General features: G+C 44.1%; 1 protein-coding gene and 1 pseudogene across 6 annotated transcripts in view; both read right to left on the reverse strand.

The window, feature by feature from the left end:
• TRIM63 (tripartite motif containing 63) overlaps positions 1-17,261 on the reverse strand; it is a 40,162-nt gene that overhangs the window by 12,429 nt on the left and 10,472 nt on the right. For 2 of the 6 annotated variants that reach the window (XM_039854928.1, XM_039854926.1), the window contains exon 4: positions 374-546. The exons of the other annotated variants lie outside the window; for them this stretch is intronic. The gene's annotated coding sequence lies outside the window, so the exon portion shown is untranslated. The remainder of the gene's footprint in view (positions 1-373; positions 547-17,261) is intronic. 6 annotated transcript variants of the gene reach the window in all.
• LOC120596500 (uncharacterized) lies at positions 11,271-11,389 on the reverse strand (annotated as a pseudogene).

Raw genomic sequence — 17,261 nt, forward strand, 5'->3', positions numbered from 1 at the left:
TGCCTGATTCAACCTCCAGCCCCTCTCCCCTGCCCAGATTGGGGGGAAGATGGGGAAGAAGTTCCAACCCTCTAATCACCAGGTTGGTTCTCCTGGCAACTAGCCCCCATCCTTTGGTGCTTCTAAGTCACCTCATTCACATAACAAAAGACTTTTATCACTCTCAGCTGTGAGCCAGAAATGGGCAAGTGAAGACCAAATATATATTTCTTATTATAAATCACAACATCATACTCTTCATTCTACAGATAAGGAAACGGGCACAGGGAGGTAAAACAACTTCTCTGAGGTCACGCAGCTTGCAAGTGGCTCTAGGACACGAACCCAGATATGCTTGACTCAGGAGCCCAAATTTCTCTTGTCTCTACTTAACTGTAAAGGTCAACGATGCCAGGGCAGCCAGGGGCTAGAGGAGGATGAGGGCTGAAAAGAGGCCATCCCTTTGTGCAGTTTTGTGCAGGCAGCATTGTACTCCAGGAAGGTGGGCCTCTCCACTGCCACCGAGAACAAAGGCTTAACTATCACGATAATCCCATTCTCCTTTGCCTAAAAATAAAAAGATTTCCTCCCTGTTAAAAAGTCAAGTAGAAGAAGAAAGCTTCATTCTTGCCTTTGAAGTGGGTTGTAGGTATCATTTCATCTTGCAACCAAGATAGGACAAGTCTAGGAAGAAATCTGTCCCTTGAGAAGGGCAAAGGAGAACTAGAGAAAGTACTGGGGTCCTTGATGCCATCATCGTGCTGCCCACCTCCTTCACTATTTAAGATGTGACATAACAAATGTCATCATAGTATAATTATTCTATTACTTGCAGCAGAGAGTCCTCTTTATACATTCATGATTTCAATTACTTTATGCTAATGATCCTCACATTTCTAATTCCGGTTCAGACCACTCTTTCCCTTAAACTGAAGATTTGCTGGCGATCTCTACTGGGATGGTGTAATAGTGCCTCAAACTCATCATATCCCAAACAGAACATAACATCTCCCCCCACACCAAGATCCTCCTCCCCTTTTCCTCATTTCATGTCTCAGTGAAAAGCACTACCATCCACCCATTGGCACAGACCAGAAAGCTGAGAGCCATCCTTGGGCTTCCCCTTCCTCCCACTGCACACCCAGGAAATCTCAGCATCAAGCACGGGTCCATCTTCGCATCTCATTTGTCATACTCCCATCTGCGAATCTGACTCTCCCTCTGAACTTTGAAGACTTTAAGGGCAAAGACTGTCTCTAATCATCTCTGTACCTCCAGTGCCTGGCACATGGTAGGCATTCAACAAATGTTTTTTTAAATGAGTGGATAAGTGAATAAATGAATTGAACAAGGGAACAGCAGAGTCACAGTAAGACTTAAGGGAGATCAATGTAGTTGAGCAAGGTTTTTTTGGCTGAGGGGGTACAACCAATGGAGAGAAAATACTGAAGATTAGGGGGCTAGAGGTGATGGAGTAAATTCTAAAGCCTTGGGAAGGAGAGGGGCACTCTGACTTTTGAGATGAAAGGATAAGAGAAAGGAAAAGATGGAGGTAAGAATCAGTGGTATTGGGAGGTTGAGAGAAAGGTACTCATATCGATGACCTTGGTCAAGAGAGTTGAGGTCAGTTTCTAAGGCTGAGGCAGGGAGAAGTGTAGCATGAATGGATAGTGGGAAAAGTTTGGACCAGCTACTGTGAAACACAGGAGGAAGTACCCAGAGAGGGGTGGTAGGACTGTCTGGGAGCATAAGAGCCTCGCTGATGTTTCCCAACATAGATTTGCCATTTGAGAGGAGCCATTCACATGGTTCTGTTGACTTTCCCCAGCCACACTTGGCAGTCCAGGTGCAAAAGTCAAGCAAATGGACAGTGGGATCGACTCCAGCCTGGGAGCTGGCAAGGCCAGCTCTGCTGAAAGTCAAGGGGTGCGGAAGGGAAATTCCCACATGGGCCATGCTGGGCATCAAAACATGTCCTGTCATTTAATCCTCACAACAGTCCTGCAAGGCAGTTATTATGATCTTCATTTTTCCCAGGAGGAAACAAGATTCAGAGAGTTAATAGCTTGGCCAAAGTCACACAGCCACAAGTGGCAGAGCCAAGCTAGGGTTCACATCCAAGGTAGCTTGACTCCTAAACCTGTGCTCCTAACACCGAAGCATTTATTGAGTGCTTATTGCATGCCGGGCACCGTGCTAAGTCTTTTCAATCCATCCTCTTGTTTAGTCTTCAAAATAACTCAGTGAGGCAGGGGTCATGATATAGTCCCTGTTTCACAGCTAAGCAACAGAGGCTCAGCAAGGTTAAATCACTTGGCCAAAGTCCCCCAGCCAGGGAAGTGGCAGAGCCAGCATCAGAAGCAGGAAGTTAAAAACCAGCATTATCACCAGTTATTGGACTATGCTATAAAGTTATAGACTGACAGATGAAAAGACAAACTTTAAATATCAATGGTGCATCTGAGCCTAGAACTTTTAACTACTGTGTTTTACTGTTTTCCTCTCTGCAAGCCTCCTCATTTATTCCTTTTACTGTTTATTAATGAAAAATTCGAATATACAGAAGTAGAGAGAATAGTATAATGAACTCATGTAACCAAGTCCATCTTTAATCATTAACATTTCCCCAACCGTATTGCACCTGTAACACCACTCCCCACATGCTTCTTTTTTCTGAATATTTCAATCTTAGTTATCAAGTCGTTTCACCCCTAAATACTTCAGTAAGCATTACCGATAAGAATTATTTTTCATAATCACCATGCTATTTTCATACCTAGCAAAATCACAATAATTTCTTAATAGTATCTAAATCCCAGACCATTTTCAGAAATTGCTGATTGTCTCAAATGTCTTTTTACAGTTAGTTTGTCCAAATCTGATCCAAATAAGGTCTTACACGAGGTACATTGTTTTTGTTTCGTTAATCTCTTTTAATCTCTAACAATAGCCTTCCCTCCCATTCTTCTGTGCCCATTGAGAGAATAATTCTGGGTATTGGGATTCTCGTTTTGATATATCAGGAACTGAATTTCAGAGAGGTTAAGTGACTTGTGGACCATCACACAGCTAAGAGACAGACTTCTCATTTGGGACTACCCCCAAAGTCTGTGTTACTAATGGGAGGAGCTTTATGTCTGAGGGGATCCCAGCTGAGTAGGGGGCAGGAGAAGCAGCGGGGAAAATGGTCTTGGTTTGGCAAACAAAAGGGAGAGGTGGAAGGTAATTGTAATCACATCACTATTTTTGATTGATTTAATGTTTGCAAGTGGCTGGGCACCCTGGCACTATTTCGTTCAGTCATCCCAACAAATACGAGTAGACCATACTTATCTCCATTTTACATGAGGAGACCGAGGCACAGACTGGCATACGGAGTTGCTTCCAAGTCCCATGGCTAGTGTAGGCAGAGTTTGAACAAGCTGATTTAACCTTAAAGTCTATGCCCTTTGATTGTCACTCGAGAGGGGACTTTTCAGAAACCCTAGATCTCGAGGCCTCTCGGTTGGGGGAGAGAGCCCTGGCCTGGTGCCCAGACACCTGGGCTCCATCTCTAGCTCTGCCAGAGACCAGCAATGTGATGCCCAGCAAGCCACAGCCACCTTCAGAGTCTTCATCTGCCAAATGCAGCAACTGAAAGAGATGACTCCTGAGGGTCCTTCCCCTTCCCCACTGGCAGGGTTCTCAGAGGAGCTCTTCCCAGGATGGATGACACAGGCCTGGGGGTGGTGATGCTGGAGAGGAAACCACCCTCCATCTCCCCTTTCACTTCTGCATAGCTTGGTACATCACTGAGCAGGTCCTTTTCACATGAGTGCTGTTCTCCTCCTGGCCCCCATGACGGCCCCTGGAGGATGGGGTTTGCCCTGCCTCTTCCTCTGGATTTCCCCTCTCCCCAAGCCTCTGTGGTGCCTAAAGCACCCTCAGAGAAAAGGGTAGGGGAGCTCTTTTTTCTTACAGTTTGAGATCTCTGTCACATGCTTCAAAGTCATCCTCATTAAAGAATCATCCCAAATCATGGGATCAAACAAATAAGTCATTTGATATGGAGGCTAAAGCCAGAACAGATGTCACAGATAGTTCTATAGGGTCTGGGGCATGATGCAGTACCCCACGAGCCAGAGAAAAGTCCCCTGGCCCTGGCCCACAGTCCATGGAAGGAGAGCATACTATCCTGGAACTTATCGCTCAGGACTGGGAGCCCCATAGGCCTCTTCCCTCTGTCCCCAGGTCTGACAGTTATTGCGGGCAGCTAACTACAAGGGCTCTGGGGAGTGGGTGGCCATTAGAGAAAAAGATTGCCCCAGGAGACATGGGTGTTCATAGGGTCTGAAGGGGGTCTACATCAATGATCCTGAAATTAAGTACTGAAATTGCTTTATAAACAGAGATACAATAAATCCTGACTAAAAGGCCCTGAGACTGCAAAACAACACAAAGAGGCTGCCCAGGCACTAATGGGTCAGAGTTCAAGTTTAGGCTCCTCTACATATCAGCTCTGTTACCTTGGGAAGGTTACTTAACCTCTGTGTCTCAGTCTTCTCATCCGTTAAATGAGAGTTGGCTAGAATAATGGTATCTCTGGGCCTTTCCATCCCTGAGAGTTTCAGATTTGGGGTGACTGCCCCAGTACTAGGCCTTGCTGAAAATGGATGGTACAGAGGTAAGAGTCCATCTGCCCAGGCATATGGCATTTATCTGGCACATTGGAAGACATTCAACAAACATTGTTGTTAATATTTTCACAGCCAATGGGAATAATATGGGCTGGCATTTACTGAACAGTTACTGTGGATAACCCCATGGTCTGTGTATTAGCTATTGCTGCAAAACAGATTTTCCCTAAACTTAGCAGCTTATGACAATAATAAACATTTATTATCTCACACCATTTCTGTGAATCAGGGATTCAAGAGCAGCTAAGTTGGGTGGTTCGGCTCACTGTCTTAAGGTGTCTGTAGTGAAGATGTTGCCTGGGGATGCAGTCAGTTCATCCTACGGCTTCACTGGAGCCGAGGATCCATTTCCCAAATGGCTCACTCACATGGTTGGCAAGTTGTTGGGAGGCCTCAGTCCCTCAGCACACACACCTCTTCACAGGGCTGCTTGGGCATCCTCATGGCATGGTGGCTGGAGAGTGATCCAAAGGAGCAAGACAGAAGTGGCAATGTCTTTTATGACCTAGCCTCGGACATCACACACCACCACTTCCATGGTATTCTATTGGTCACATAGACCAACTCTGATACAGTGTGAGAGGGAGCACACAAGGGCATGAATAACAGGAGGCAAGAATTATTGAGGACCATCTTGGAGGCCAGCTAGCACAGTCTGTTCTAGGTGTTTAATAGCTAGTCATTTATTTATTAATTTATGAGGTCGATACTATTATCATCCCCATTTTACAGATGGAGTCACAGAGAGATTAGGTAACTTGCCTAAAGTTATATTTCTAGGAAATGGTGTGGGACACTGTTAGGGACTGTCTCCCCCAAAATTCATATGTTGAAGCCCTAATCTCCAATGTGATGGTAATTGGAGATGGGGCCTTTGGAGGTAGTGTTAGATGAAGTCATGACTTGGGGCCCTAATGCCCTTAGGGCCTTAGAGACACAAGGGCCCACCCCTACCCCGCCCATGCACAATTGCTGGGGAAAGGCCACATAAGCACACACAAGATGACAGCCATCTACAAGCCAAGAGAAGAAGGCTTAGAATGAAACCTGCAAGCACCCTGATCTTGGACTTCCCAGCCTCCAGAACCACGATAAATAAATTTCTGTTGTTTTTCTGTTGTTTAAGACACAGTGGCTTTGTTATGGCAGCCTGAGCAGACTAAGACAGGCCTTAAACTCAGAGAGTTGGGCCACTGAGCTCTTGTTCTTAAACTTTCACTCCTATGGCCCCATTAGCACTGGCCCTGGCTCACCCATCTGGCCCCCAGACTCTGGGAAGACTTGGAAAAGGGACTAGAAGAAGCCTCATGGCAAACCCAAGGCCTCAGGGCTCAGCGCTGACCCAGATGTTCTGCACTTGTACAGAGAGACAGTCTTGGGGGCCAGCTGCTCACCCCACCCAGCCTGCTGTTCCCCACCCCCACCAACTTGAACCTGGGGTTTGGCCAATCACACCCTCGGGATGATCCAGATCATAAGCAGTAAGCAGGAGGAAAACAAACTATATTTAAACTGACAGTTGCTCCATAAACAAAGCTAAAAGACAAGTGACCCTTGGGAGAAAACAGTAGAAACACTGGTAAAGACCAAGTCTCAATCCTCACAATACACTAAAGGTTTAAAAACAAGCAAAGGATACAAAAAGATGATTCACAGAGAATAAACAAAAACAAACAAAACAAGGTGCTTGTCCTCACTAATGTTAAAAATCTCAATAAGATCTGATTTTTCTACCAGATTGACAAAAATTGACAAAAAAAATATTAAAGATTAACAATTTCCAAGGTTGGCGAAGGTATAGGGCCATGGACACTGCCATTACTCTTGACCTTGGGGGAGGTGGTGCAACTTGACAAAATCAAAATGTAAAATATTCATGCATGCCCCCCAGCAGTTGTATTCTGAGGAATTTACCTTATCAAAAAACTAGAAAGATGATGATGAGAAATATAGTTAGCTAGCTCGAAAGAGAGAGAGATTCAGATATACAGATGTATTTACATACGAGAATTTTTTTTCGCAATATTGTTTATAGTAGCAAAACCTTGGAAACAACTCCAATATCCATCAAAGGAAAAAATAAATTGTTGTGTGGTCACATGGTAAACACTGTGCAGCAATGAGAATGAACAAAACACCACACATGAATCTCATTGAGAATGTTCAGCAAAAGAGTACATACTGTATGATTCTGTCTTTATTAAATTCAAAAGAGCCCACACTAATCTAAGGTGTTAGAAGTCAGGATAGTGTTAACCTCGGTGCGGGTTGGGGGTGGCTGGAAGGGGGTGTAAGCAGGGCTCCAGGAGTGCTAGTAATGATCTGTTCTTGACCTGGATTTGGGCTATGCAGGCAGACTCACTGTGTGAAAACACCTTGAACTGTACACTTATAAACTGTACACTGTTCTGAATGTATATTACACTTAAAGAAAAAGTTTACTAAAAAATAAAGCAAAAAGATACCACGATAAGCGTTCCAACTGTCCCTGGATAAAACAAATATACATTTAAACGTAAATATTCCTCCAATAAAAAAATGACAAGCTTTCTATTTGAATACCAATATGAAAAGATGTCAGCAATATATCATTAGGCACAAACAGAAAAATATGTGCCACTTATATGTAATCTGATTATTTTCTACTAAAAAATTATATATAGTATATGTATATAAATTTATATATCAAAATTTTTGTACAGGCATAGAAAATGGCTGGAAAAAAATCTCCACTGTTTAAAAGTCACTTTTCTTATGGACTAGAACTCAAGGAGCTGGGCCTCTTCACTGAGCCCCTCGAACAACGCCCAGCAGGAAATGTGAGTTCTAGCTGAGTGAGCTAGGCCCTCTCTTCTGTTAGAGCCTAGCCCTGGGGGCCAGCAGGCCAGAGGGGGACTTAGGATCAGGGCTTCTGGAAACACTGTGAGAGGTGAGTGGCCCTGGAACCCTGGAACAGCCAGGTCAAAGCCTGGGGGAGTGCATTTAAAGGCCACTGCTCTCATGGGCCCCAAGGGTGAGGAGGAGTGGGAGGAAGGGGGACAAAGCCCTACGCAGGGACCCCATTTCATCATCACAACCCCATGAGGTAGGTGTATGACTATCTCCATTTCTAGATCAGAATGCCAAGGCTAAGTACATTGCCCAAGGTTACACAGATAGTAAATGGAACAGCCAGACCTTGAACCCAAACCTTTCCGAATCTCGAGTTAGGGGATCTGCACTGGGATGGGGAAGGAAGGGGTGGAGAGAGCAGGGAGGAACAGGCTGCCCTCCACGAAGAGTCAGAAACCTAGTCCACAGATGTTTGCAGGGTTCAGAACCTCAGGAGCCCCCAACCTACTAGGAAACACAAAAGCAGTTTCTCTCCAGTGCCACGGCCACACCACCCATCTTGGGTCAGATCTCAACCACTAAATCTGGCCCCAGAGACTGCTCCGTTAACTCAGCACTGACACCTCGGGTTCCAGCTGCCGTGAGGCTGGCACCATCCAAAATAGATCTCAGGAGTAAGAGCCTAGTCAGTCCACCGTGCCTCTGCACAGAGCCAACCCCCCTAATCCCCGCCTCTCCCCTCCACTACTGCATCACTCTCCCCGCCTCTCCCCCTCCAACCCTCTCAGCCCTTGGATTCTGAGTCACTCTGGGCCTGAAGCCTGGCTATTGGAAAGAAACAAAGGGTGGGGCAGTGGGCAGTGGTGGCTGGAACAGCCTGGGTCCTGGATTCAAATCCTTTAAGTTTGAGCCAGATGTCACTTGTGACTTGGCTAATTGTCTTATGCAGGTTAAAATAAGCTAATTTACTGATTGTTGGGAGTGGCAGTTGGGGGGGAGGGGGCAGCGGTCAGTGGTTGGGAGCCTACTATGTACCAGTTTTAATCAGTCCCTACAACTGTGAGAGGTGGGTATTAGTGTCTCCATTTTACAGATAAAGAAACTGAGGCTCAGACGGGAAGTAATTTGCTCAAGGTCTCCCGCAGCTTAGACTCTGAAACCAAGAAAGGACTAGATTTAAGCTTGGCCCTGCTACTTACTGGCTGTGTGGTCTTGGGCAAATTACATTACCTCTCTCAGCCTGTTTCTTCATCTATAAAAATGACATTAAATTAATATCCAACTTATAAAATTATTCTGAGGATTAAAAAAAGTAATGTTAAAACTCTTAGCGTGATATCTGATATAGAGAAGGTCCTCAATCAATGTTATTATGATTAATTCAATCATCCGACCAATGAGGGAATTCACTCCCTAAGATCAGTGGGGCTAGATCAATCCAAGAGGTCTTCCTGAGAGAAGCAACATTTCTGTCCGGAGACCATGAGTCCACTGGATGTGTGTGTGGTTGTGGTGAGGGCGGGCCTGCAGGGCGGTGGTGGTGTTTGGGAGATGGTGGAACAACTGGGGTGGGGAGAGTTGCCTCAATCTGCTGTGGGCAGTCGGGGGGTCAGGTCAGGTTAGGTCTAAACACGGTCAGGTCCAATCCTCATTCTCAGAGGATGTCCCAACAGTCTGTTTGGGCACCTTGGATGATAAACAGGTTGTCACCCTGCGAGCCCCAAGTGAACCTGATAAATTTTGGCAAAGCTAAAGAGAAGAAAGAGGAGGCTCATCTATAAATACCCCATGACTCAGGCTCAGTGTCCTGTTGAAAGAGACGTCTGTGTATGGCTCTGCTGCTCTGGCCTCATTCCAGCTCGGGGAGGAAGGTCTGGGCCACTCTGAGGTCAGAGGCCTCCCAGTTCGCTCAGTTGGGGCAAGTTTAGGGTCTGGGGCCAGGCCCACTAGGGCCTCATTTAGTGTCCAGTCCATTAGGAGACTGAGAAAATCTCTCACCTCCCTGGGCTTCTTGTCATCCAGGAAATGAAATAATGGGCTGTGAAGCAGGATGGTCTAGTGTTTGGGCACACAGATTTTTGGTGCCAGAAAAACATGGGCTCAAGTCCCAATTTCATTTCTTAATGAGCTATGTGACTTTAAGCCAATCACTTCACTTTTCTGAATTTGTTTCCTGAACTATAAAATGAGGGTAATAATGGGATTCCTTCACAGAATTGTCATGAGGATGAAAGACGAGACATATATAAGGCACTTAGCACAGTAACCAGCATGTAGTAGACACTCAGTTAATGATAAATATGATTACAAATCAAGTGAGCTGTTTAAAGTACTTTGAAAAGGGAAACTTAGGGATTTAGTTTCCTCTAGAAAGATGTTTAGGGAGTCAGTGGTTATCCAAGACCTTTACCGTCTCTCTGCTTCCCAAATATGAAGTCAGGGTATGAAGAAAACAAGACAATTCCCAAGATTGGTAGGAAAAGGGCAAGGTACTGTCATTTATCAAATACCTACTGTGTGTCAGCTGCTGTCACTTACATTGTCATCTCATTTTACTTCTCAGTCATCAGCAAGGTATAACTCACCTTTATAGATGAGTAAACCAAGGCCCAGTGAAGTTAACTGAATGACAGAGCTGGGATTTGAACCCAGGTCTGTGTGTCTCCAAAGTGCTTGTTGTGTGTGACCACAGGACTTGGCTGCTTCCCTGCTCTAAGAAAGTAACCAAAGAAGGGACAGATGTGAGAGAATGAACAAGGAAGACTCAGGGAGTTTGGCAAGAGTCTGGGAGAGTGCAGAGTATTAGAAAGACAGTTGGAACTGGGAAGTCAGTTGGGAAAAGACACATGACTTTGAGGTGACCGCTCTGTGGGTCGACCAGCAGACAGATGGAAAAGTGTGGCTGACTTCAGAGGAAAGATCAGCCTGAGATGGAGGGAAGAGTCCTTTGCTCAAGACCATCTGAAGTAGCTTCTGAACTTACAACTGCTGAAGACTCTCTTCTGCGTGGTCCTGAATGCTCTATCTGTACTTTGCACGTGCTGTGTACTCTGCCTAGTACTCTGCCTAGAATAGTCTTCCCCTTCTCAACTAAAATGTTATCTCTCCAAAGAAGCCTTCTTTAACCACTCTATTTAAATAGGAACCCATCCCATTACTACTGGACTCAACACTTGTTTGATGTTTTCTTAATATTTATCACAATCTATAATTATTTTTACTCAATTTGCTTGTCAGTTGTCTGTCCCCAGCCCACCCCTACCCAAGAAAGTATCTATTCCATGAATGGAGGAATTAGATGAGCTTGTTCACTGCTTATCCACAGCCCCTGGCATACACTAGGAGCCCAGCAAATATTTGTGGAATGAATGAGTGATCCAGCCCTACCTACCTCCTAATATCCCTCTTTTTTCTGATTCTCTGATCCTTTGAGACTAGTTTGCTACTATTTCCCCATCACACCCTCCTTGTTCCCCTCCTATGTGCCTCCACTTGGAATGCCCTGTCTCTTTTGCCCAGTCAAACCTTGCCCAAGGCTTATCTCCTATTGGACCTCCTAGGGTACCTCCACTCACCCGTAGATCATGTGCCCTTATGAAGTGAACAACCTACACCCTGCTCCAAGCACCACTACTTATACGTAACCTTGAGCACTTTAGCTCCTTGGGTCACTTTTCCCCCAGTTAATTTTTTTTTTTTTTTTTTAGGCTAGGCAACCCTTGGTTGACCTCACAGATTGCAAGGACCTTGTTAGCTTACAATCCCTTATTTTTTTTATTTTTATGCCTACAGCACCTGGTCCTCCTACGTGGTCTCCCATCCAAGTACCAACCAGGCTCGACCCTGCTTAGCTTCCGAGATCAGACGGGATCAGGCTTGTTCAGGGTAGCATGGCCGTAGACTCCCCCCACCACCCCAGTTAATTCTATCGCTGTTATTATATCTAAGGGAAAAAATTTAAAAGCAGAGAAAAGCCACAAATGCCCAAATATACATCCTGAGGCATTATTTACAATAGAAGACATTTAAAACAACAAAAATGTAAAATGTTAATAATAATAAAAGCTACTGTTTACTGAGTGTTTGAACAGGCTAGGCAGTGAGCAAAGCATTAAGAGCTGTGGTCAAGGGGACAGGCCCCAGAGTCTAAGTTCCAGCACTTACTCTCTGTGATCTTGAGCCAATGACTTAATCTCTTCGAGCCTAAGTTTCCCCATCTGTAAAATAGGGGTGATAAAGCTTCCTACCTCAAGGGCTTTTGTTGTTGTTTTTATAAGCAAACTTTTTATTGACTTTAATCCAAATATACAAATAAGTGTGCAGCTCGATAAATTTTCACAAAATAAGTGTGGTCGTATGACCAGCAAATAGGGCAGTTTTGAGGACTACATGAGACAACACCTGGAAAGTTCTTAGAGTACTGGTACTGGGTGGCTAATGCTACTTGCTCGTTTCATGGGCATTGCGCTAAACACTACGTGCATTGTTTTTATCCAGTCTTTACAGTAACTCTATGAGGTAGGCACTAATATATATTACCCTCATTTCAGATAACAAAACCTAGATTCAGAGAAGTTAAATATACTGGCCAACATCACAAAGTTAGTAAATGATAGAGGTGTGAGAAGAACCCAAGTCTTCTGCCAAAAACCCCTCCCAAGCCCTTTGAGAAACTGATTCCTCAAGACATCTATTGCAGCATCAACGAATAAGTTAAAAAACTGGGTAGTCAGTGACCAGTTTGGAAAACTGTGGTCTTCTGAATTCTTAAGCCAATTAAAGAAATGTTTATTGAGCACCTACTATGTGCCAGGCACTGTTGTAGACGCTGGAGATACAGAGCAAGCAAGATAGAAAAGTTCCCTGTCCACATAGAGCTTATGTTCTGGCAGAAGAAGAAAGACACAAATAAATAAAGATAATTTCTGATAGTAACAAATGTCATCGAGAAAATAAAATAAAATAATGGGATGGACAGAGGCTTGCAATCTGGGGGCTGTTTTAGATGAGACACTCAGGGAAGGCCTCCCAAGGGGAGGGGACTTGAATGAAGTTGGAGGCACAGGCTGTGTGGCAGCCCACGGGGAAGGTCATTCCACCAGAGCAGCAATGAACTTGGCACTTTTAAGGAACAGACAGAATAGTATGCAGCCATTCTAAAATATCATTTTGAAAACTAAAACTTGGAAAAAAGTAAAATAAAAAAGTACAAGATAAACTAAGATGATAACCATTATAATACCCGTGCACAGCTTATCCCAACCTTTGCTAGACAGACAAAATTCTAAGAAAAGTGAAACAGTTATTGAGGTGGAGTATTTATGGGCAGTTTTTAAATTGTTTTCCTTTTTGAAAAATATCTGCTATTGTCACATTATTGTTTCCGCAATTTTTTAAAAGTCAAGAAAAAAGAAGCAGCATTCCGGGGGTCTCCTACAGACCAAATAACACAGGTCTCTGGTTACTGTGAAGGCTGTGCATGGGAGGTAGATGTATCATCTTAGTGAACAGGCTGTGCAATCTCATGCTCCCTCTCTGGACCACAATACTGAACATTCAAGATGCCACATTGCCTTTATAAGCAAACTTTTTATTGACTTTACTTTTTGGTACGCCTGCCAAAGTAGCGTCCCTCATAGATAAGGGCACAGGCAAGGAAAAGCCTTTCTACTATTCACATGACATACCTACAAGAGAACTTTTTTTAATAGCAGGAAAAAAAAAAAAACATTAAAACATAGGCAAAAGATCTGAACAGCTGATCAAAGAAGATATACAAATGGCAAATAAGCATATGAAAAGATGCTCAACATCAAATGTCATTAGGGAATTGCAAATTAAAACAACAATGTGAAACCACTATACACCTATTAGAATGACCCAAATCCAACACACTGACGATCAAATGCTGGCAAGGATGTGGAGCGACAGCAACTCTCATTCATCGCCGATGGGAATGCAAAATGGTACAGCCACTTTGGAAGACAGTCTGGCGGTTTCTTACAAAACTAAACATATTCTTACCATACTGTCCAGCAATAGTTCTCTTTGGTATTTACCCGAATGAACTGAAAACTTACATTTACACAAAAACTTACATGTGAATGTTTATAGCAGCTGTATTCATAATTGCCCAAACTTGGAAGTAACCAAGATGTCCTTCAGTAGGTAGATGGATAAGTAAACTATGGTACAGGATATTATTCGGCACTTTTAAAGAAGGAAATTTAAAGGCATATTACTAAATGAAGGAAAAAATCAATCTGAAAACAATCAATCATACATACTAAATGATTCCAACCACATGACATTCTGAAAAAGGCAAAAATACAGACAGTAAAAAGTTCAGTGGCTGCCAGGGGTTTGGGGAGAAGGAGAGATTAACAGGTGAAGCACAGGGAATTTTTAAGGCAGTGAAAATGTTCTATATGGTACTTTACTGGTAGGTACATGTCATTACCCACTTGTCAAAAACCATACACACAGAGTGAACTCTAATGTAAACTATGGACTGTAGGAGATAATGACACATCAACGCTGGTTCACGGATCATAGGAATGTACCACTCTGGTGCAAGATGTTGAAGGTTGGGGGTCTGTGGAGGTGGAGGGACAGGGGGTATATGGGGAATCTACTTTCTGCTCAATTTTGCTGTGAACTTAAAAACATTCTAAAAAAAGGTTAATTTTTTTAAAAAATAAATCAATATAAGAAAACAAAGAAGCATTGTCTGGTATAATTTGTTAGCTCAGGTGTGGGAATGGGAAATTCCTGGAAGATCTTTGTTCCTTGACCTCTGCCACCAGTCACACAGGAAGGAACAAGAAGAAAGTCATGTGTAAAAGGAAGAGATTGTCCAATGTCTGCTCTTCATTGGACACTGACTGTGCACTAAGCCCTGTGCTTTATTTATAGGAACCATTTCATTTGTTCTTTCAAAAGCCAACTGAAAATGTTTCTATAATACTGAAGGGATGAAACTTATTATTATTCCCAGTTAATAGCCCAGGAAACCGAGGCTGAGGGATACAGATTTTCCCAGTCACCCTGTTCTACCTGAGCCCAGAGGCTGAGCTCTAAGCCGGTAGGGGAGGGTGAGCCCCTTCTACCTTCAACATTCCAGTCTATGATTCCACAAGTTGTTCTGTCTCTCCTGGGGACCCAGTTGGGGGGCCCTGCTGACTTGGGCACTGGATCCCTGGAAGGACCTGTGCTGTGCCCTTAGGGGACTGAGAATTGACTGCCAGGAGCTCTACTTCATGCAGGAATTTCACACCTTCCAAACCCTAGACTGCAGGTGGAGGGTGTCTTGGCAGGAGCAGCAGCCAAGAGCCGCCTCTAAGCTGGGAAAGGTCTCCTCCAGCCCTCAGCCACCTGCTCCCCAGCCCCACCCTCTCCACCTCCCACCTCATCTCTGGAATGCCAAATCCAAGAGCTGGTGGAACCAGCTGGGTTTTAATAATTAAACTCTGATATGTATGCTAAGGAATAGAGAGAAGAAATAAAATGGAATCACTATAGTCAAGCTGCTGTATTATAAAATCAAGTAGTTTGAGGCATGAGGAAATTATTCTATTCTTAACTAGCCTGGGAACTTAAATTTTGGAACTTTCCAGTCCTGCGTCAATGCTGGGGAATAGATTAAACCTCCAGATAACCCTCTGATTACCCGCTGAAGGACTAAGGTATCCAGACCGCCTGACATCCATTATCCAGACCACATCATCTAGAAGATTATGTCTCAGAACAATCCACGGTGATTATGTCTCAGAACAATCCAGAGGCTAAGAACACAGGACTGATACTTCTTAAGAACGTACTTTTCACCATAAAAACTCAGCTTTTCTTTCTTCTTCAGAACACGCAGGATATTACCTAGTTGTGCTTCCCCATGCAGACCCTAAGACCCGTAAATAAATCTTTATCATTTATTTCTAGCCAAAGCCTCCAGACCTTTTGAGTTCATTTGTGCTGATTAGAGAGGCATTTCCTCCTGGCAGTCAAAAGACATTTGAATGCCTTTTCAGCCCATCTCCCCAAGCATTTCATGTCCTGAAGAGCATGAGGGTAGTAAGTAGGATAATAACAATGAGCATAGTATTAAAAAAAAATCCTCATCATCATCATTGCCACCCTGTTTTGACTGCTGTAGGGTGCCAGGCCATGGTTCCAAATACTTTGCCCACACTGTCGCATCCAACCCCTTCAGGTACTTTTAGTGTCTCTGTTTTATATATATATGAGGAAATTGAGGCTTGTGAGAAGAGAAGGAACTTGCCCCAGACCACATAGCAGGTGAACCACTCTGCAGGAACTGAAATCCTATCTGCCAGCAGCACCAACCCCTCCTGTCGGTGGTGAGAGCCAAAGTTCGGCATCCTGCTGGGGCCACAGTCAACACCGAGCCCAGTTCCTTTAACTTCCAGGAACAGAGTTGACTGGGATGGGGCAGGGGCGGGGGAGGAACTTCCAGGAAGCTGCCTTTCCAGTGGACAGCAGGACCCGGCCTACGGCCTGTTGGCTCAGGCCTCATGACAGCCCCAAGGGGCAGGGACAGGGCCAGCCTGGGAGAGGGGCCCTCCCCAGGCTTCTGGAGTGGGGAATCAGGTGACAGAACATCTGCTCCTACCGAGGGAAGACAGGTCTCTGCCCGCAGCAGGCCCTGACCCCTCTGCTCATCTTTTCTCTTCTGATTCTTGCTCTCACTCATCTCTCCACTCCTTTGAGATGCTTGACTGTTTGGGGCCTCCCAGGAGACAGTCATTCACAGGGAGAGTAGCCCAAAGAGGTCTATTTGTCCAGGGGCTTGTCACAAAGGCCTCGAATTCAGACTTTTAACATTAGTTTTGAGGGGCTCTAGGGGTTAAGCCTGCAGCGTCTGGAGCCAAATTGCCACTGGGCCTCCCTCCCAGGTCACTTAAGGCTGCGAAGCTTTGGTGAGGTTCCTTAACTACTTTGTGCCTTCAGTTTCCCATCTGTAAAATAGGGCTAAGTACCCACTTCATGAAGTTGTTGTGAAAATTAAATGAGTTAATAAATGTAAACTGTACATTTCTGTAAGTATAAACCCTGGCACAGAATAAGCACTCGATCAGTATCAGCTGCTATTTCTAAATAATGTTATATACAGAATCACAGACAGAATGGAAAGAAGAGGTTTATCAAGGAAACTTTAAAAAATCATCTCCTATCTTCCCACCATTCAGCACAACCACTGACACCATTTCACTCCGTTTCCTTTTAATTTTTTTCCTGTTCATCTTCTTTACAACAGTTTAATCACAGTGTACTTAAAAGTCGTGCAACTTCGAGACTTTTTTTATTTAACATTTTATCCTAGGCATTTTCTATAATCATTCAATAGGTTTTTACTGAGAGTCCACTATGTGCTGAGCATGGTTCTAGGCTCTGGATATACAGCAGCCAGCAGAACAGACAAATCTCTTCTGCTGGGAGTTTACAGTCTACTGGGTGTTGCGACATCGCCTTCAGAACGCATTCTTTTACGTCAAGGTTCACATGCGGTAGAGAGCAGAAATGCGAAGCATGGACATCAATGGATTTTTACATATCTAGTCACCTATGTAACTACCACCCAGATCAAGATACAGAATATTTCCATCACTCCAGAAGATTTCTCCACCTTCTCCAGTAATAACAACCCCTCATCCCCCTAGCTAACCTTCTGGCTTCTATCAACATAGATTACTTCCACCTTTTTAACAACAGAATCTATTCTTTTGAGAATACCTACTTTTTATTTATTTTTATTAA

Source organism: Pteropus medius, unplaced genomic scaffold (assembly GCF_902729225.1).
Source record: "Pteropus medius unplaced genomic scaffold, Ma_sr-lr_union100, whole genome shotgun sequence".
Lineage (NCBI taxonomy): Eukaryota > Metazoa > Chordata > Mammalia > Chiroptera > Pteropodidae > Pteropus > Pteropus medius.